The sequence below is a fragment of the Elephantulus edwardii genome, unplaced genomic scaffold, assembly GCF_000299155.1.
Source record: "Elephantulus edwardii isolate Elephantulus edwardi_28Jun2011 unplaced genomic scaffold, EleEdw1.0 scaffold00026, whole genome shotgun sequence".
NCBI classification, from domain to species: Eukaryota; Metazoa; Chordata; class Mammalia; order Macroscelidea; family Macroscelididae; genus Elephantulus; species Elephantulus edwardii.
In genome coordinates this window covers 12,430,526-12,453,600 of record NW_006399776.1, presented here as the reverse complement: position 1 = coordinate 12,453,600, position 23,075 = coordinate 12,430,526, and positions in this window count along the sequence as shown.

Below are 23,075 nucleotides of genomic sequence, written 5' to 3'. Positions count from 1 at the left end.
CTTTCTCCATCTATGTTGACTTTCAGATCTGCGATGAAGATAGGATTTTGTGGGTTTCTAGGATTTTTTTTTAAAGCTAAAGAAGTATTCTAAGTTTCTTCTATTAAGCTTTCTCTGACTTCATGTGTAGAACTTTTTGAGGACCTCAGCTCTTCCCAGGAGTCCTTGGTTCTGGCTCTGTATTTCATCAGTTCTCCTTCAGATGTAAAATATCATTATGATTTTATTTCATCACTTAAGTTTAAAAGTATATACAGACTTTTATATTTACATGAAACCAATGAAGACTAGTGTTAAAAAGTACTACAGATACACAAAGTAATTAATTATTAGGTTAGAAGATAATATAATTTTGCTAATTACTCACAGCTTGGTGCCCATTTTTTTTCAACCCAGCTGACAATTGCATGTTTTTAATCTCCATAATAACAATAATGTCATACATCACTAACCCTATTTTATTCTTTTTTAATTTTTTATAATACCAATAACAGAGATCATTAACCTCTGTTCTGTTTAACATCTAATCAGCCATATTTGTTAAATAAATATCATAGAAAACATTAAATATCACTTTGCTAAGCTACACTGATTCTCAGGAGGGGAGTTCTTTCTAATGCATTATATTAACATTAGTTTACTCCACAAGTGTCAAACCATGAGTGGTAATGAGAAAATAGATAAAGAATAATTTATGACTTTAATCAAGTTAGTTCAAAACTATCTTCTCAAAGTGGTTCTAAATTGTATTTGTATAAATTGTGTTGTGTTTACAGTTATTTTCCAAAGCTCTTTACAGAGTTGTCTCATATTTTTAAGAACAAAAAAGAAAAAAATAAAAAGGAACTCAAAAAAGAGAGATAAAAATAGGTTTGTACAAAAGTATGGTGTATCTCATCTTGATGGGAAGCTAAAAAAAAACTTGAGAATCATTCTTTCTAAAAATAATGAGGTAAAAGAAAGCCTAACAACAATTTGATTTATGTCCTTCAGCTGGAGTACATTTAGGTCTCTTCCATTGTTTCTAAAGGAAAAGGAGCATGACTTAATGATTAGAGAAGAGGCAAGCTTCTCTTTGATTGATTTATATGGTTCTTTGACAGTGAGTTGAAACTCAGTTCTTCAACCCCTATTTTACTACTATTATTTTTTTCTTTGATTGGTAGGGGGTTTTATTGGCTTTTATTTGTTTGTTTCCTATTTAATCAAATTGTTCATCCCTCTCTCAGATGTAATAGAAAGGAAGCTGTGTGAATAGAGCTTGCACTTTGTAGGAGAGAAGTGAGGCCGAGGATTAGGCAACAGGAACACTAGGCAGAGCAGATGGATTGACACAGTGACTGCAAAACTGGGCTTGAGCATGAAGGAGAGTTTTAGGATGGAGGAGGCTCTGAGAGTGGCTCAGGATAGTTCAAGGTAGCAATCTCTTGTTCATAGGGTCACTGGGAGTCAGAGTCAATGCCATGACACCTAACAGCAACAAGGCAGTGCAGATACAGTCACGGCATTCCTAACTCATTGAAATCTGTGTATTGCTTCTTAATGCCAATAACTGAACAACTCTTACTCTTCTTGAATTTGATCTGTCTGTTGAAAATATATTGTTTTAAATTTCTTTCAATGGGTCCCATATTTATTAAGGAATTTCTCTACATTATTGTTACTCTTTAAAGACCAGTAGTAAATAAGTTTAGCAGCCTTTCATAACGTACTTAATTAATTCAGCTACCTTAACTAGCCCTAGTCCTGGCTACCTACTGACTGATGATGGGGCAACAGTTGTGATTTTTCTTTACTATGAAGTCAGAAAAAGAGAAAACTTTTCTGTATTTTCTTGTGCCTTATTTTAAGCTAAAAATCATGGTTCCCTAGCTTCCAGTACAAAACACTGTTGATTTAAGGCACTAAATGAGCTATACTGTCAGATAAGATTTGTTGACATTTCACACTGTCTTTGGAATAATTTATAACCAGCACACAGTTCAAGGGGGAGAAAAATCATGATTAAAATTTAGATTCACCATAAATTAAAAAGTGATTGCTTTGCTTATAGTACATTAGATTATCAGAACAAGTAACTATTTGTATTTTAAAATATGACACCTCAATGCCAAGTGATATCTTTACATAACTCTTGGGTCTGATAGGATGGGCTTTGATTTAAAAAGAAATGTATTGTTAGTAAAAAATATCACTACAAATATTTATATGATTAAATATTAGACATATAAATCATAGTAACTGTTTCAAACAGACAAACTTACAAATATATTCTTATTCCTTATTCAAAGACAGCATTATTATTATGCTGATACTATATTAGTGAGCTTTATTATGACTGTTTGACATATTAAAAATATACCACGTTTTAATTTGTGTTATTGACTTTACCTGTAATAGTTGGCAAATGCTTTCATTTCAAAAACGTAAACCAAGTTCCTATCTCAAGCAAATTTTTATACACTGTATTCAAAGATTAAATTAAGAACAAACAAGTTTATCCTAAACTTCTAGCCCATGCTGAACTTTTCACTATTCATTAGTATTCATCTCATAAATCATGTTTTCCAACTTTTTCAGAAATCTGTTCTGGGATTACAAAACAATTCTTCTTGACATATAACCTAAATTCCTCCACAGACCCAGCAGATACACTCCTCAGGAAAGGTTTTTTAAAGTATGCCAACAAATTTTGCCTTCCACTTCACATATTAGGGGAAGCCAGAAGAAATTGTTTTCTCAGGTTAAAAACTGTATAATACAAGCAATTTCACGAACTTCAACCTAATGCTGTTCTTAGCAGATTTTAATGTTCTTTATCAAAGTCATTAATGATTCAAATACAGTGAAGTCAATATTTCCTGGATTCCTCAATTAAGCTTAAAATAGAAAAAACTGCTTGCCCAATAACACAATAATAGATAAGAGAGAAAGAGTTGACATTTAACTAATTTCTAAATGTGGCAGTTGTATATTCCACACTATAAAATCTTTCAACATAAAATTTGATATATAAATCAAACATTTTGCTAAATATATTCTTTTAGGAGGAGTTGTAGGAACTTAGAAATTTGTAAAATTATAAAATAATACTACTCTTCTCACTAATATTTTTCTTTTAAAAACATAGTTTTTAAAAAAAAATAACTATATTTTGGGGGGCAATATATGAAAGGTTTTGGAAAATATTTTATTCTAGAGAAAGACAATGCTTATTACACAAGACCAGACAATGCTTAATTCTTTGCACATAGGGTCTTAAATGAGCTGGAGTTGGCTCAGTGGCACCTCACAACGACAATTATAGGCTTGTTATTATCACTTTTTAAAAAAACTATTGGGTAAATATATCAATCGGTATAATTTACAGAAGTAAAATCTCTCAGAGATTTATCAATAACTTTTAAGACTGTCTGATATCCCTGGTACAAAAAAATTTGCAAACCACTAGAATAATTGAGGAGATAAATCTTGCAATAGAAGAGAAATAGCACGCCTAAGCCATTTTATAGATCATGTTGTTTATTCTGGTCCAAGAGAAAGCAGCCTAGACCTGCTTCTAAGGAAGGTACTGGCAGAATATGTGAAGACGCCGTTGACTTAGTGGAGAAGGGTGTCTCCAGTTAGTACAGAAGTTTCCACGAGGCATGTTTCTAAGCCTGAATTGCTTTTTTTACTGCTCATAGGTGCTATAGGGAAACCTCTGAACAAGAACTATATATACATTAATGCAGCTGAACAACAGGTATTCTCTTGCTTGACTCATTGACTTTAGATATCATTTCAAGGGTCATCCAATTCCTTTTCTTATCATAACATTCTTGAGAGATTACAAAAAACAGAGACATTGTGCTCTTACTTCTTACTCTACAGATGGAGAAACATAGTGAGATGTCAGGATTTTACCCTGCGGCACACAGACTGTGTTGAAACAGGTTACGGAATTTAAGACACCTGCTCCCAAGAATAGTACTTTATCCACTAGATTAGTGTCTTCAAAACTTTGCTTTTTGGCACTATAATTTTTTCAAGTTACAAAGTTTTCTCCAAAGCTCTCTTATAGACATAGATAAAAAGAGTTGGACAATCTCCTTCCATGCAATTAACTGCCTCTGAAAACCCACTGGAGGGTCAGCTATAGGTCGGTTCTTACCGGACAGACAGTAAACCACCAGCACCACAACAAGAAGTAAGAGAAAGCCAGCAGTGCAGATGGCCACTAATTTTGCTTTCATTTAGCCAGATCTCTACCTTTTTCTTCTCTTTTCTACTTTCCCCTCCTTATATTGAGTTTCCATCATCCTACTCCCATAAGCATCACCATAAAGTTGTTTACTCTGTTTTTTTCAAATATGTATGCATCCTTGTAAAATATGCAGTGTTGTTTCCATGCATCTGTATTTTAATTTATGCAAAAGATCTTGTGCGAGAAATCCTGTTGTGTTTATAACTTTGGGCTTCTTCACAATGTTCTTAAAAACCTACCAACATTTTTCTTTTCAATTATGTTGATTTTTTTATGTACAACTCTTTCTATAATATCGCGTATTTCTTAAATATCGCGTATCTTGTCTATCCATTTGTCTATCCTGTTGATGTACTGAACTACCCAACAACAGAAACAATGAAATGTGGAATTTTTATGACCTATTACCTTGGGATCTGGGAAGGAAGGAGAATTTCTATGAGATAGTCTGTTATATGTTGGACATATACCGACATAACCTCACCAAATGTTACCTTCTTACCTTCTAGAATGTCCCCATACTTCAAACTTCTCCTGAGTTCCTCATTAACCCGAAAATGTCTTTTATTGTAAAATACATATTCGTGGGTATTTAAAACCTCATTGTTGTTCTAATACTCTCAATACAATTGATTACATATTTTTTGAGATTATATTACATTTTAAATGTTCATATTTGTGAAATTGGGTGTAACTTTTATTTATTTTCCTATTCGAGGTTATGCATTTTTCATTATCTATTTCCTACTATATATTCTTTGTCTGGAGCCCTCTGAAGAGCTGTACTACTCACCCAAAGACCATGCTTCACTGGTGTTCACAGGCCACCAACAGCCCTGTGAGCAGGAAAAGAAAAAAAAATGGCCAACTCTCTCCATGAGGATTTACAAACCCTGAAAACCCACCATAGTGACCACTGAATCAGTTTTTACAATAATGAGTCCTGAGTGAGTTTCAGTGTTAGATATTATTTCTTTATTATTTCTCTAACACCTCTTCCTAGTTATTTCTCTGAATATGAACTTTAAGTTATGATGTCCTTATTCAACGATGACAAAACAACAACGAAAAAAAACCCACACCAACCCACAACAAAAAACAACACACAAACAAAAAACCAAACCCAGTTGCTTTCAAATCAGTTCCTACTCATTGCAACTCTTTACAACAGAGCAGAACTGCACGATGGGGGATCTCATGGTAAAATCTTTATAGGAGCAAATTAGCACATCTTTCTCCCATGAAGCAGCAAATGGGTACAAACTGCTAACCTTTCAGTTAATAGCTGAACGTTTAATCGCTGTGACCTCAGAGTTCTTTTTCATCCACTCACTGTTGCTGTGTGCCAGTGGAGTTGGAACCGACCCATGGCAAAGCCTCAGTCGTTTTTCAGAAGCAAAAACACAGGGAGGAGATTGTCCATTCTTTCATCACTAGCTAACCTTTATTTTGATACTATTTTGTTGTCTTTGTTTGGAATTTCTGGTTCTCATTGATTGTGTGGGGTTTTTTAACGTTATGGCTTCTTACTATGACAAAAGCTTTGGTAGTCTAGTGGTAAGAAACTGCACTGTTACCCTGAAGGCATGTAGTTCAAATTCACTATCTAGTTGCTCCAAGGAAGAAGGATAGGCAATCTCCTCTCATACGCTAAACTACCTCTGAAAACTCGAAGGATTAGCTATGCTGTGTCGGTTCTGACTCGACGGTACCCAAAAACAGTAGAAATTTATGTATAGGAAGTTTATATATCCTCCTATGGTTTTATTATTCACATTTAAACATGAATATAAAAGATAAGAAAAGTTTTCATGGGTGCATTATTTATGCAATGAATATTAAATTTTATTATATTAATATATGGCACATAAATATTCCTATCAAGTTTATAATGAAGATCATACCTTTATCATTATAAATTGCTCTGCATTTGATTTGGTGCTATTTGAGGTTATTCTACCACATTCTGGATTGTTTTCTTCATATTAGCTTGCTCTATCTTTGCCTATAATTTCCTTTCAGCCTCTAGCAGTTACTCAGCCATCAATGTGGCATACTGTGGTAGCTTGTGTGTTGTTGTGATACTGGAAGCTGTCATCAGAATTTTAAATATCCAAAAAAGGACACCCATGGTGAAAACGTTTCAATAGAATTTTTAGACTAAGATAAACTAGAAAGGAACTGATGATTTTACTCTTTTTAAAATGACCAGTAAAAGCTTATGAATGGGAGCAGAATTTTCTGATACATGTCAGAAGATGAGCGCCTTAGGTAAGAAAGTACTCAAATTACTAGTGACAAAAATCAGAAACAAAAGAGAAGAGTGGCTTTAGAAATATGTCATTTCTTATATAAATAATGCCCTATAAATGTGATATCAATAATTTATACATTCCAAATACATTTTTAAAAAATATGAACTACAACTCTATTTCTAGACCTCATTATATGAATACAACAAGGATCAAACTCAATGCATTTATGGAAAGAGATTAAAAATAAGCACAATGCCTTATACATAATTAGGAATAACTATATCTCTAGTAAATTAATTTCCTTTCAAAAATCAACCACTTGATCACAACTCTGTTAAGTGCTTTGCTGGAGACTTACTCCTAGAAGAGCATATAAAACTAATTCTAAAAAAACAAACAAACAAACAAACAAAACTAATTCTAATCTAGACATCATGAAGTTCTATAAACAAGGGAGGGTTTTGGCTCAAGGGTGCCAGATACAGAAGAAAGGGAAAGATATTCCAGGCAGAGAAAATACATTTTTTTACTGTTTTGCTTAGCTGTATCTTCTAGTTTTGTACAGAGAGTGACAATTATAAATCAAGTAAATATATAAATTTAAACAAGTGTTACAAAAAATTATGGCTACGACGGATGGCCAAATTCTACTCAAAACATTCCATTTAATGAATTATTTGAACAATTATTAAATGAATCAATAAAACTTTATAAATAATTTAAGAGAACTTTTCAACAATGCTAAAATTAGATCTCCAGTTATAGAGTTGCTTTGAAAATAGTTAACACAAACTGCCTTAAATCTAATTTTAAGGAAGGCAATAAATAATCACATTAAAAATAAGTAAGACTCTTAGCACAATTTCTGTTACATATTAACATTCAACAAATGATTGCTGTGCTCAACACTAATTAATTATTATTAATTATTATAAGCAAGTAAGTAAAAATACAGTAACTTTTATAAAACATGGGTAATAATATTTATCTTAAGATATTATTTTTAGAATTAAATTAGAAAAGAGACATAAAGCATGTATTACTGGTTTGTTGTTATATGCCATAAAGACAGACCGACTAATAGCTGATCCTGCAGCTGATCTTCAGATGCTGTAAATCACACAGGAGAGAACTGCCCATCTTTCTCCCTCAAAGCAGCTAGTGAGTTCAAGCTGTCTTTTGGTTGGCAGCACATTTCCTTACTCTTCCATCAGCAAAGCTCTCTATATTATGGATTTAGAACTTGATTCTTAGTAAAATTGCTGTATTTTATAGGTGGTGGTGTTTTTAGGTGTCATTGAGTCAAGTACAACTTATAGTGACCCTGTGAACAAAAGGTCTGAACCCAGTCCCATCCTACATCATCCTCACACTTCCTGACACACAGAGCAGCAGTCACCTTGTCAATCCACAGTCTTCCTTTCCTTCCCAACATCATGTCCCTCTCCAAGCAATATATCCATTGTATGTGAGGTGAAGCCTCATCATTCTTGCCTCCAAAGAGCACTCTGGCTGCACTCATTTCAAGATATACCTATTCATTTCCTTGGCTGTCCATGGAAGGTTCAGTGCTCTTCTCCAACGGCACAGTTCAAAGGCATCAATTCTCTTTTTCTGTCATTTTTATTCACTGTCCAGGTCTCATATGCATAGCTAGTAAATGGAAAGACCATGGCCCGAATCAGATGCACCTTAGTCCTCAAGCTGACATCACTACTTCTCAATAATTTGGAAAGGTCCCTAACTGCAGATTTTCCCATTGCCGTGTGTCTCCTTATTTCCTGATTGCTCATACCAAGGGCATTAATTAATTGTAGATCCAAGAAAGATGAATCTGTTGACAGATTCATTCTCCTCTCCATCATGACACTGCTTATTGGACCAGGGGTAAGAATCTTTAAAGGTAAAAATATATAGATAGATACTAGATGTAACTCTTAGCTGACCCTCTAGCTGGTTTTCAGAAGCAGTAAATAACAGAAGAAATGCCATCCTTCTTCCATGGATTGGCTGATGGATTGGAACCATGTGCCTTTGGGACTGCAGCACATTCTTTTGCCATTAGATGACAAAAGATGTTAGATAGGTCCTTACAAAGACAATAAACCAATAAACCAACCTAAAACCAAACAAAAAAGAACCAAAAACAACCCTTGAGGGTATGGGACATTTTAATATAATAGAGAAAAGAATTAAGATGTGTTTAGAAGATAAGACGCTTTATTACAAACTTTCAAGGGAAACATGAAGCTAACAAAAACAAACAAACAACAGAGATGAACCAATGAAGAGGATAGGGGATTCTTGAAAGCAGACCATGTGTAACATGTTATGCTGCTAGCATAAACACCAGTTATTCAAATTCATAAAGCTCTTGGAAGGAAAAAGATTTATAGCCTCAGTCAAAATCAACTCACTGCAGTTTTGGTTTGGTTTGGTATAACGCTCATAGCAACATGTTCCTAGGGAATGTTATCTTTCTAATACGGCTACAGTGATGTATATTTTTGTTACTAGTTAGTTGTCAATGAGCCAATTCTAATCTACGGCAACTCCCCGTGTGAAAAGTAGAACTGCTTCATACATTTTTATGGCTGAAGTCATTCATAAATAGTTCACCAGGGGTGTCTTCTGAAACACATCTGGGTAGATTTGACCCTTCAACCTTTACCTTCATAGTCCAGTGCTCAACACTTTACACTATCCAGGGACTCCTATAGAGGCTCCTGCCATTTGATAACTGTAAGCCTAGAGTTATAATTCTATAATGAAACCAAAAAATTACATAAGGTAAAATTCACCTACCTATAATTCCAATTATGGTCTCAGGAAGTATATGAAACTGTAGAAACTGTCCATTTTATACAACATGGGGAAAACTCTTAAGCATCTCTAATCACAGTTTATGAAAGTAGGTCTGGGTATCAGAGACTGGATATTTTACTCTGGAAAATTAAGGAATAATCTCCATATGTTTTAAGGCCAACCAATAGTATGAAGATAAATAGAAAATCTCTACAGCTTGAAAAGTAAGGGTTTGGGGGTTTAACTGTAAAAGAGAAAGTGTAAAAGACATAAAGGGTTGGAAAAAACAAGAGATAAACTGTTGGCCGAAATTTCATCTTCGTATTTGTGTGATAATTTCTTTTAGAAAATGAAATCAGATAGGCCAACTGACGTAAGCAATAAATCCCCTTAAATGCACAAACATCATGGAATTACAAATAAAAATCTAAGTAGGAGTGTCTATTTTTATTGTGACATCTCTATGGGGAGAATGCCAGAGACAGAGTGAAACTGGTCAGACGTCATAAGCCTCTTAAAATGATCACTTAGCATTTGCTGCACACATATACTGTGGAAATAAAATGCTTCTTGGATTTTATTGGTTCAATCTATCCAGGATCATAACTATGTAATCAGGTATGTTTCAGGGTATTGCATTTTAAAATAGCATTCTTATTTTATTTGCCTAATCTCTTATTACTTTCCAAATGTGTTATTTGTGCACTTGACTTGGGCAATATATAATCTCATGTTTTCTTCCCATGTGTTCTGTAAACAATATAAACAGTGTAACAAAGGAAACCATTTGGAACCATCAACTAATATTAACTACACATTTCAAAAGTGAAACATTTGTTCCAGATATACAAAATATTTGACACAATTCTTCCCTCAGGGCAACATGTATCTTAAAAGCAAGAGCATATTCAAACGTAGGTCAGTTTCTATTAGAACAGACTCTTAAGACATAATGCAGATTTGTATCTTTGTATCCCACTTTCACTCAAGCCTCAACTTGGTGCTCATCTTGAATCATGTACTTAATTTGAATCATGTACTTCCTTTTCCAACTCTGTTTTATCAGCATAGCAGAAGTCAGGTAAGAAATTCATTATAAAAGTAAATAAGTACGTATGCTTAAATTTCAAATGTTGTTGTTTTTAAGTGCTGTCGAGTCATAGACAACTCATAGCGACCCTATTGATGAAAGACTTGAACACTTGTATAACTTTCATCGTTTGTTTAAGTTCATAGAGTTTCCGGAGGCAAGTTATTTCAGAAGTGGATGCCACTCCTGCTCCCAAACCTGTTTAATCTGGGAGCTCCACCAAACACTGTCCCCCATGGGCAACCATTATTACATTTGATACATCAGTGTCACAGTGTTTAGCTTATTATCAGGAAAATGGAAGTTTCTTAAACTTGTTTATCAGATTTAATTAAAGAGAAAGCTTTCATAAATTCCTAGTATTCCTTATTCTAAATTATCTGATAACAACTCAACCTCCTTGATGTGAAAGATTTCACAAGTAATTGTTTAAATTTCTTTTATGTTGATTTCAGATTAAGAATTTGTTGGACTCATCCAACAATTTCTGCATGTCCATTTAATGACACTTATTATATTCTCTACATTGTGCAATTATTGTTGCCCTCTTTTCTGAAGTTTTCCTTTATCATTGACATAAATTCACGGCCCCTAAAATCCCTATTTTGTCATATGTCCATTGTCAATTTGAGCTCATCTAGACAGTTATTAAGAAGTATAATGTTCAAAGCTAAATTTTCAGTTTTGGATCTAAGTCTTTAAGCCATAGACTTTTTGTTTTGTTTTGTTTTGGTTTGGTTTGGTATTGTTTTTTTTTTATTAGGAAAAACATATTGGGGGTACAAGGAGGTGAGGGTTGGGGGCAGAAGGGTGAGGATGGGCCAGGATGCAGTTGCAGAGCTGCACAGTTTGGTCGGTGGGGGGAGCAGGTGAAGGAAATGATGAGGGTCCAGTGGGGACCAGATGCTACAGAGGAATGACAAGCATTTTCTAATAGTAATTAAACCAACTGTCTTATTGATTTTGGAATTGGATGCTGACTCTCTGGCTTCTTCATGCTGAACAGGGGCATAGATGTAAAGGGGGTAAGGGAGGACGCTTTATCACCTTACTGGTGGTCTTGGGTTAAAGCTGCTTGTCTTGTTGCTCTGTTAGAAGATATTTTCCTGTCATTTGCTCCCCTCTGGACTGCAAAGTGTTTTCCCAGGTGGGTCCAGTGGGGATGGCTGGTTGAACCCAGAGGCTCCATCCTCCTTTGCTTCCTTAGCTGTCAGTTGTATTTCCTTTTTGTCACTGGCACTAGGTTCAGGGTCAATTCTGGAGTAAAGCTCAGAGTTAAGGTTACCTATAGGAAAGGGAGCAAACCTAGAGAGAACAAACTTGTGAGTTACAAATAGAGATTTTTTGGGGTGTTGCTTTCAGGTTTACTGGGGGGGAGGGTGGCAGAAGGTGGTCTAGGTAGCATTCTCTGGATACCCTAGGCATTCTTTTTTTTTTTCTTCTCCTTCCCCACCCAGGGGTCAGATTGCACAATCTGGGGACTGAGGAGCTCACCCTGAGGGCCGCGACAGTTCACCCCGAGCCAGGGGCCAAGAGCTGCCCGCCCCAGGCCGAGGGCCATGACGGCTCGCCCCAAGCTGGGGGCCGAGGGCAGCCCATCCTGAGCAGGGCAACACCCCCCAGGAGCTGGCTGGTATACTCCCCCTCCAATTGCCCCTACCCCAGTCTGGTCCCCTCGCCTGACTGAGGACTCTGTGGTCAGGGATAGTGTTTCCAATTCCAGCACTGCCACTTTCACCCCCACATAAGTGGTCATACTATATTTTGAAGTAGGTGTCACCGCCCTCCCCCTTTATATATGATAAAGGGAACCTGAGAATTGTGAACAGACTCCCCCCCAGGTCTAACCATCTTTTGGTAGAAGCATTCAACAGAACAAAATATGTGGTGCATTTAGGATGTCGGTCCTCTTATGCAGGCTGCCACTGTTAAGGTCATCAGACTCACAGTGACTTTCAGCAATCCATTGCATAGGTAATTATCCTCTTTGGCCTGTCCAATGCATAGGTAATCGTCCTCTTTGGCCTTTCCAATGCATAGGTAATCGTCTTCTTTGGCCCATGTCTCCTTGGGAATCCTTGAATTCCTGTTGTTGAGCCTTGATCTTCACTGAGGGCCAGTCATCAACTGTTTAAGTGTTCAATTATCAATAAGCCGAAGTCTGTGGAAGGCCATAATGGCCCTGCTTTAAGTGGTTCGCTGCTCCCGCAGCTCACCACGCTGTCTCTGCCTCCGCCGCCATCTTGGATCCAAGCCATAGACTTTTAAATTATGTTCTACTTTTCCGCCTTTTGATCACAGTTCAAAAGAGTTTTTGGTAGAGATATTCAATAATTGTAGTGAGACACAACCCAGTTCTGGTCTTATGGCAATAGAGGTGGTTGTTTATGAAGGTACTTTATCCCACATGCCATAACTTCCTTCTACTCTTGACTTTCCTTCTTCCTCTGATGTTCCAGGTCAATAAAGACCAATTGATGTGCTTTTCTGGATACTTGCAAGTTTTTAAGACCCCAACAATTTTACAGTGAACTAAGAGGTAAAACTTATGTTATGAATATGTTCTTAGGACAATTAACTGAGATGTACCATGAAACCATGGCCCTGAACCTCCAAACCAAGGAACTAAATCCCAAGTTTGTGTCATCTGCATAATAAAAACCTGATGCCTCATTCCTCTTCATAGAGTCCAGCTTCTCAAATAATTTGCTCAAGATACAGATTAACTAGGTATGGAGAGAGCATACAACACTGACACACTCCCTTCTCAATTTTAAACCATGACATGTTCCCCTGTTCTGCTCACACAACAACTTTCTGGTCCAGGTATAGGGTTCACACGAGCACAATTAGGTCCTGTGGGACTCCCATTCCTCTTAATATCAACCACAATTTGTTAAGATCTATGCCTTTGCATAGTCAATAAAGCACAAATGGGCATTTTTTTTGGTATGACATCAGCAATGATGTTCCTGGTACCACATCCTCTTCTAAATTCTGCTTGAACTTCTGGCAGTTCTCTATCTATGTACTGTTCATTGAATGATCTTCAGCAATATTTTGCTTGCATGTGATATTAATGATATTGTTCAATAGTTTCCACATTCGATTGGCTCAACTTTCTTGGGAGTGAGAACAAATATGAGCCTCTTCCAGTCCCTCGGCCAGACAGCTGTCCTCCAAATTTCCTGGCCTAGACTGATGAATGCATCCAAAACTGCATCTGTTAATTGAAATAAGTCAGTAGGTATCCCATAAACTTGGGCTTTATTTTAATTTGCCAATGCCTTCAATGCAGCTTCCACTTCCTCCATCATTACCAGTGACTCCTGTTCATATGCTATTTCCTGAAAGTGTTCAATATCAATCAGTTCTTTCTGGTACAATGACTCTGTATTCCCTCCAGCTTCTTGTGATGCTTTCTGGCTCATTCAACATATCACCCATGGCATCTTTCAATATTGTGACTCGAGGCTCAAATTTATTTTTCAGTTCTCTCAGCTTGATAAATGCAGAGTGAGTTCTTCCTATATGATTGCCTTCAAGTTGAGCATTACTCATAGTGACCCTATGAACAAAAGGCCTGGAGCTCCTCTGCAACTATTGACATTTATCAAAGTTCATAGATTTTCTGGAGGCATTTTATTTAGGAAGTGGATGCCACTCCTGCTTTCAAACCTGTCATAGTATGTTATTGGTTGAGATGCCTGTGATGCATAAGAGCCCTATGTCCAGCAGCAATGAACCCTTCCCTGTCCTGAGCCAGTCTCACTAATTCTGACAGACCAAGCCCCATTGCCCCAGTCACTGTAACTACCCATTTCATCCAGGATCTCCCTCTCCAGCACGTCTCCCAACCCTTCCAAGCATGATGTCCTTCTCCAAGGAACAATCTCTCCTGGCTACATGCCCAAAGTAAGTGAGGTGGAGCTTCAAACTTCTAGCCTCCAAGGAGAGACTTGGTTTCACCCTCCTCAAGACATACCTATTTACAGGGAAGAACTGTCTTCCCCTTGAATGTTAGAAAACTAAATTGTTAAAAAGGAAATTAAATTCATGAACACTGGCATATTAGGCATTAGTGAGATGAGATGGACCAGAAATGGCCGCTTTGAATCAGATAACCATATGATTTACTATGCTTGGAATAAAAAACAGAAGAAGAATCGTATTGTAGTCATAGTCAAAAAGTCAATTTCAAGTTCTAACCTACAATGTTGTGAGCTATAAGATGAAAGCCATACACTTACAAGGAATATCTGTTATTATGATATTATTCAAATATACTCTTACACCTGGAGACAAAGAGGAAAAAAACCAACAATTTTTACTAAATCTGGTAGACCAAAATTGACATGTAATCAAAAATGCATTAAGGATAATTGGTGACTGGGATGCAAAAGTGGGAAACGGTGACGAAGGGATGTTGTTAGTGTGTACCATAGAGTTGGAACCAACCCATAGCTTACCCTCCAGAGGGTTTTCAGAGGCTGTTAATCAGTCACACAGGAGGAGATCGTCCATTCTTCTCCCACAGAACAGCTGTTGTCCTCGAGCTTTGCGCCTTCAGGATTGCAGCACAGCTTCTTGCCACTAGGCCACCAGAGCTAGTGAAGAAGGGATGTTGTTGTTGTTGTTATGTGCCGTCGAGTTGTTTGTGACTCATAGCGACCCTATGCGCAACAGCTCTAAACCCTGCTCTATCCTGTGCCAACCGCACCGCCTCTGACACACCCATCCCGATTACCCCAGTCACCGAATCAATCCATCTCATAGAGGATTGTTAGGTACCATTGAGCCAACTAGGGCTCACGACACCTCTATTAACAACACTTTAGAAACTTGTCCTATCTGGTGCCATCTGCACAATCTCTGTTCGGCTGGAGTCCGTTGTTACAGTCATTTTGTCAATTCATCTTGTTGAGGGTGTTTATTACTTCCTCTGACCCTCCATATTTTCTTACATGATGCCTTTTTCAAAGACTAGCCCCTTTTGACAGCAGATTCAAAGTATGTGAGGTGAAGTTTCAGGGTCCTTGTTCCTAAGGAGGACCGTGGTGGTATTTCCTCTAAGACAGACTTATTTGTTATTTTGGCACTCCATCAGATCAGTTTGGACTCTTCGCCTGCCCTCTAAGTCAAAGGTGTTGATTCTTTCCTTACCATCCGTATGCATTACCCTACCCTGTGCCTTCCATCAGCCACATTTCAGTCTTTTTTTTGTTTGTTTGTTTTAATTTTAATTTAGTTTATTTTTCATTTCAATGAACATCTACAGAGATTTTGGAATGCCATTCATTCATTGTTGCACCCTTCTCCGCACACAACTCCCTCCCCACCCCCCCATTTGCTCCTCTCCTTGAAAAGCAAAAGAAAAACTCCCTCATTGGTCTTTAAACTGACAATTTTTGGAGGTCCTTGACAGGTATTTTCCTAATGCAAAACTTTTGATTTCTTGACTTCTGCTACCATGGGTGTTGATTATGTGTTTTAGTAAATGGAAATAGTTGTGAACTTTAATTTCTTCTTTATAACAACAGTGAGAATTTGTGGTGAGAATTTCTGTTTCCTTCATGTTAGGTTGTAACCCATGTTGAAGAGTTAGAATTAAGGTTAGGGTTAGATATATAGGATTGTTGGACATATTCCCCGGTTGTTGTTCTTGTTGTTGTTGTTAAGTCGAGTTGTAGGCGACTCATAGCGACCCTATGAACAAAAGTCCTTGACACCTGTGTGACTCTCATCCTTTCTCCAGGTTCATAGGGTTTCCAAAGGCAAGCCATTTACTGAAGTGGATGCCACTCCAACTTCCAAGATATATTCCCTATATGGCAAAAATTATTACTTATTTGACTGCTACCCAAAAGAGTGGTAATTTGAACCTGCCAGAGGTGCCTCAAAAGAGGTCTACCTGGTGATCTCTTTCAGGTGGGTCACAGCCTTGAAAACTCCTATGAATCATTCCTATCTTGCTACATGGGTTCACATGGGAGCATCATAGGTTGGAATAAACTCAGATGGCATGAATAGCAAAACAATTATGTACAGTGTAACTACAGCCATATATGTGCCTTTCCACTAAACTGAAACCTTCTGCTGTTAAGTCAATTCTGATTCAAAACAACCCTCTAGGACAGAGTGGAACTGTAAAAACCCAATAGGTTTTCAAAGAGTTTAAATCTTTATTAAAGCAGACAGCCTCATCTTTCTCCCATGCAGCAGCTGGTAGCCTTGAATTGCTGACTTTTCTATTAACAACCAAAAACATAATCCACTGTGACACAAGGACTTCTATGCTTTTTTTAGCACTGCTATACTCTTACACCTAAAGGACCACCATATACTTGAATTATCCAGAGAAAAACTGGTAATCAAGCACCTCTAGCTGACATTTCGGAGTCACATCTATGAAGTAACAGAAATTACAATAATTCAGTTCCTTGAGAAATAAAGACACAGTGTTCTATCCACTTTGCATAAAATAGTAATCTATGCTTGGCTAACAGGGATAAATTTGCTCTAAATACATACTTTCCTTTTACAACTGTTGACTCTACAACAAATTATAATCTTTCCAAGGCAATGGAATTCTGAGTTAAAACTTGCTAATGTTTTGAATTTTTGCTGCATCTTAGAACCCACACATATCCTAGTCTTAACATTTGATCCTCAAGACACAATTATTGTTGACCAGTAGGCTTTTTAGTTGACAATTGTCTGACTGACTTGGAAATCAGATTTTAAAACCTCCAGAGAGGAACATGCTGCTATCTCTGAGCTTTCCATTCTTAGATTTTTCACATAGTTTTTACAAAGGAAACACCTCAGGTGTGGCAGAGCTTTGTGTAATGAAATCTTTCAGAGCAGCCAGAAATATATAACTCTTCCCCACCTAGAATCAGTCGTAGGTTAGAGCACATTTAATTTCAAGTCAATAGGTTCCCTGCACATCAGCACTTAAGGGATTAAAGACAAGTCTAGTTTTGTTGCCCTAAATGTACTGTTATTGTTATCAATTCGTGCAGCCTTGCAATAAGTTTTCAATAAATCTAAGATTAACTATTATTTTCTCACCTATAAATAAAATATAATCATCTTAAAAATCAATGAAGGGAAAACCATCATATCCATTAACCTGGTTCAGAATCCCTCCAGGCTCTTGCTATGAAACTCAGCGCTGTGGAGCTTTCATTTTATTGAGCTATATCTCTTTATATGGCATCCAGCAGGCAAAAGAAAAATCAAATCTAAAAATCAAAGACTACGGGGTTTTGTTCTGGAAACCACTGAGGCAGGGGCTGAATATTCTTTTCTGCCTGGGGTTAATTTTTTTTCCCCTTTGCTTTAATTTGCAATCAGATGCAATGAAATAAAAGAACTTTGCCTGAAGAAGCTAGTGGCTTTATTACCATCTCTACTGCCAGTCTCTACTTTTTATCACTTCCAAATCCTTTGTTTTTAAAGTCACCTGCACAACCCTGCAATGTAATAAACACCTTCAGTTGTCTTCACCAACTGTCATTTCATACCATCTGCTGTTACAATCTCAAAAGCAGTAACGCATGGGGGTCAAGGCCACTCTCTCTCAGGAAACTGAAAAACAACAGAGCCAAGTCATTTAGCGAAGGGGTTTATTTCCCACCTACCCACCCCCCTCTCTCCCTTGTCAGCTTTACTACACCCTGGAGTGGACATTTTCCTTGCCTTTCAGTTGTGAATGTTCCTCAAAAGACATGAACTTCACAATAAGGTAACCATACAAAAACAAGGTTTTATAGACAACCCATTATCAACTAACAGAAGGGGGTGATTAGTCATCTGCTGCACTTGAAATAGATCCAAAGGAATTCAAGCCAGTATTGCAAAGAGAGAAAATGCATTTATCTCAGGATTCCAGAACTGTAGCAAAACTAGTTAAATGTGAGGACCATTAGCAGCAACTTTTCAAAAAACTGTAAGTAATCTGAGGAGCTGCCCGGCTCTTTTTCTCACCTGAAATTTTGCATCTTTTCTCATGTCCCAACCATCTAATGCCAACCTTGGATAAACAACATTTTTGACCTCTTTCTTCACTTGAGCTAGAGGTGACCACATTTTGCTTTTGAAGAGTTGGTTTGTTTTTTTTGTTTGTTTGTTTTTGTTTTTGGTGTGGTTTTTTTTGTTGTTTTTTTTTAACTAAAAGCCTAGCCAAATTAACCCAACAACCTAGCTCCAACAGGCTTTTTAAATACATAACACTACCTTAAAATGAAAGAAGGATCTCTCAGCATATTGCTCTCATTTTATTGCTTGCAAATCATTAGATCTTCACATAATATTTCTCAGTGTAAAAAGACCTGCATTTTGAAACCGTGAGAGGCCTAGTTTACTCTCAAGACAATTTCACACATTGGTATACGTTTTTTCCTCTATAAATAAAATATTATCATCTTAAAAATCAATAAGAAAAAACTATCAGAACCATTAACCCATCTCAAAATCCCTTTAGCCACTTGTACAAACCATACAGTGCTGAGGTTTCCGTTTTATTGAACTGTACAGTTCTTTGTATGGAAACGAGAGAAAAAGAAAAACTCAAAGGCTCAAGCATTGCATGCTGGAAGAGAGAGAAGTGGCAATGGGAGAATGGATTTTGACCCTTTTTGATTGTAGAAAGCAAATAGATTTTGGAGAGTCCGGAAACAACAGCTTTGACTACTGAAAAGAGATGAGCTTGGTTTGGATTTTTCTTTTGACAACGCTTCCTTATGAGTAATTTATAAAGCTGGCATCAATTTTGAGATGTTTCAAGAAGTTATAAGATGCAAAGAAAAGAAACAAAAAGAGATGGATTTGAAGGTGGAAGTGTACACCAGACGCAGTGAAAGGACATATGTAATTCCCCCCACACACACACTAGTACCCTCAATCAGAGTTGTGATGCAAGTACTTACAGAGCTTAATCTCTATGAATTGCTGTTCAGTGACCACTCTTTGATCCTCTACCTTCTCTTAAATTCTCTTATAAGGTCCAAATGTGAGGAGGAAAAAGAAATTCTAACTACACTTTACCTGGCTGACCTTGATAATGTATGTGATGTCTTAATATACACTAAATTATCTCATAAATAGATTGCTCAAAAAAACATTCTTTTTCTACTTTCCTTACAATCACACCCTGTCGAAAACATGCAACATTTCTTCAGTTAGTGAGAAAAGGAAGTAAATAATTTTCTAGTGGTTTGTCTAATGAGCCATGAGCATGTCAAAAATATAAATAAGGACATCATTATAATACCCACACGAAAACAATCATCTCTGCAGGAGACGGGGAAAACAGCAGCTTGGTAATCGGTCATTATGAAAATGGAGTCAAGAGCCAGGTCTTGAGAGAACTTTGAGAAAACATTTTCATATTTTTCAAATCTGAGCAACACAAAGTTTAAGTTCTCATTTTTCTGAGTGTCTCTTTAACTAAGTTGAACATCCAAATAAGTGGACAAAAACAAAACAAAAAAACCTGCTTGTGTTTTCCTCAGTGAGATCACAAGAAGGAAATAACAGAATCTAAATTATAATACTATTACAATATTACTATCAAATAATACTATTTTTGTCTGTTACAAAGTGGAAGTGTACTTTTTTCTGTAACTAAACTTACAAGACTCTAATTTTAAACTTGTAAATTACATTCTCTGTTGGACAATTAAAAATTATCAGACAAAAGGGAGATCTGATGGCTTAATGGTATGGAGCTGTGCTGCCAATCCAGAGCCAAAGGCATCCTATTCTATTCTACCAACTCCTCAGAGGACAAAGATAGGCAATGTTCTCCTGTGTGATTTGTTACCTCTGCATGCTGCATAGTATTTCATTGTGAGAATGTACCATAATTTTTCAATCCATTCGTTTGTGGTTGGACATTTGGGCTGTTTACATGTTCTTGCGATGGTGAATAATACTGCTATGAACATTGCTGTACAAATTTCCATTTGAGCCTCAGTTCTCATTTTCCTGACGTAAATTCCAAGCAATGGAATAGCTAGATTATATGGATATTCTATATAGGTTCAGCTTTTTGAGGAAGCACCAAACTGCCTTCCAGAGTGATTATACCATTTTACAATCCCCCAACAATGTATAAAAGTTCCTATTTCGCCATATACTCTCCAACATATATTACTTGCTTTCCTGTTAAACTTCGTCACTGTTGCTGAAGTGAGATAGTGCCTTATTGTGGTTTTGATTTGCATCTCTCTTATTGCCAGTGATTTGGAGCATTTCTTTATGTATCTGCTGGCCATTTGAATATCTTCCTCTGTGAAAATTCTTTCCATGTCTTCTGCCCATTTCATAAGTAGGTCATCAGTCTTCTTCTTGTGGAGTCTGTGGAATATTCTATAAACTTTTGTTAAGAGACTCTTGTCTGAGATGGTATTGATAAATGTTTGTTCCTAGTCGGTAGGTTTTCTTTTCATCCTATAGGGAAAAGTTTTTTATATACCCAGGGATTTAATCTTTAGAAGGTCCCATTAATCAATTTTATCCTCTTCAGATTGTGCATTTCTGGCTTTATTTGACAGTCTCTTTAAACCATAGATTAGGTCTTCTAAGTTTGATCCCAGTTTGTCTCTTATGAATGTTACAGTTTTGGGCTTTACTCCCAAGTCTCTGATCCTCTTTTGCAAGTTTTTTTTTTCTTTCTTTGCTCCAGTTCTTGGTCTCTACATATTCCATTTTAGTAGTTTGCTTTGACTTCCAGAGCTGCCTTTGAAATCTGTTCGGCTCTTGTCAATGCTCTGAGGCGGCTTTTAGAGTCTCTTATGACTCTCATTTTTGCTTTTTCCTTTTCCTCTGCCTTTTTAGTCACCTTTTGCTCTCTTCATGGATAATATCCTTAATATCATTCCACAACTCATCTGGTCTTCAATCATTGGACTTTAATGCTTCAATGCTTCTTCTTAAGCAGATTTTTAAATTCTGGTGGGATAGACCCAAGATAACATTTTGGGTTTGTGGACTTTTTCAATTTTCTTTGGCTTCAATTTGAACTTGAACATGAATAATTGTTGATCTGTTCCACAATCAACACCTGGTCTGGTTTTAACTACTGATACTGATCTTCTCCAGTGATTATTTTCCTAGTTGTAGTTAATCTGATTTCTATGCAGTGTATCTGGTGAGTTCCATGTGTAAATTTACCATCTTAAAGAGATATTTGTGATGAATAAATCATTGAACATACAAAATTTGATCATTCTATTTCCGACTTCATATCTGTCCCCAAGTCTATACTTTGTGACTACTATTCCTTCTACATTGTTTCCAACTTTTGCATTCCAATCACCAATTATCATTAACACTTGGTTGTATGTTTGATCAATTTCAGACTGCAAAATTTGATAAAAATCTTCAATTTCCTTCCTTGGCTTTAGCTGTATATCTTTCAGTAATAGCCATATTAATAGGTCTTCCTTGTATATGTATGTACAAAATCCTATTTCTCACAGTAATTGTATTTTGGAATAGAACTTAGAATTGTCTTTTTACCTATGAATGCAGCACCAGTTTCATTGTTTTTCATCCCCATAGTATATAAAGTCTGATTCGAAGTGGCCAAAGCCAGTTCATCTCATCTCACTAATAATGCCTGTATCTCAATGTTCATGTGCTCAATTTAATTTTTCACAGTTTCTAGAAAGAAAGGAATCCTTACAGGCAGAAAAGCAGGCCAGCACAAAGTTGTTGTTGTTGTTGTTAAGTGCCATTGAGTTGTAGGTGACTCATAATGACCCACTGAATGAGAGTCCTCGACTCTTGCATGAGTGACTTTCATCCTTTCTCCAGGTTCATATGGTTTCTGGAGGCAAGCTGTTTATGGAAGTAGATGCCACTCCTGCTTCCAAGCTTGTTTCAACCAGGGAGCACCACCACCAAACACTGTCTACCATTGGTAACCGTTATCACATTTGACACATCAGTGTCACAGTATTCAGCTCCACAACGACCACAAGTTACCTCTCTATGGCAAGTGGACACACAGGGCTATACGTCCTTGAAGACTGTTTCAACAAAAACAATGGAAAAACAGGCTTTAAGGGCTGCGAATTAGAGTCACCCACCTTTGGCCTGGTAGCATCATTTTCAGTCCTCTAGGCCAGTAATACCTAGATGTCAATGTTTATGTGTTCAATTTAATTTTTTTTTCTTTTATTTTTTTTCAATTTAATTTTTCACAGTTTCTAAACAGAAAGGAATCCTTACAGGCAGAGAAGCAGGCCAAAACAGAGAATACTCAGAAATCCCCGCCCACCCTGCAGGTAAATGAAAAGAACCCAAGGCTGCACAGAAATCATTGGGGCCCTCGGAAAATAATCTATACACCATTTCTACAGAACACATCACCATTTTTTCGGAAACATTACCACCAAACATAAGAGACATTGGTCACAGCATAAAAAATTGTCATCAGCTTACATGTTTGGAGTCACAGAAGGCAAGAAAGCTTCAGATACAAGCTATTATATTAAGGGCTGGATAAAGGGAGATAGATGTTGAAGGGGGCAGATAGAACTGGATGGGTATCCTGGTGGATGGTGGAGCAGGGAAATAAGTGGGTAAAGGCACTTGTGCCAAGGGTAGGGACAACACAGAAACTAATGATTAATTCCACAGTAAGGGATATATATTTCACTTTTTT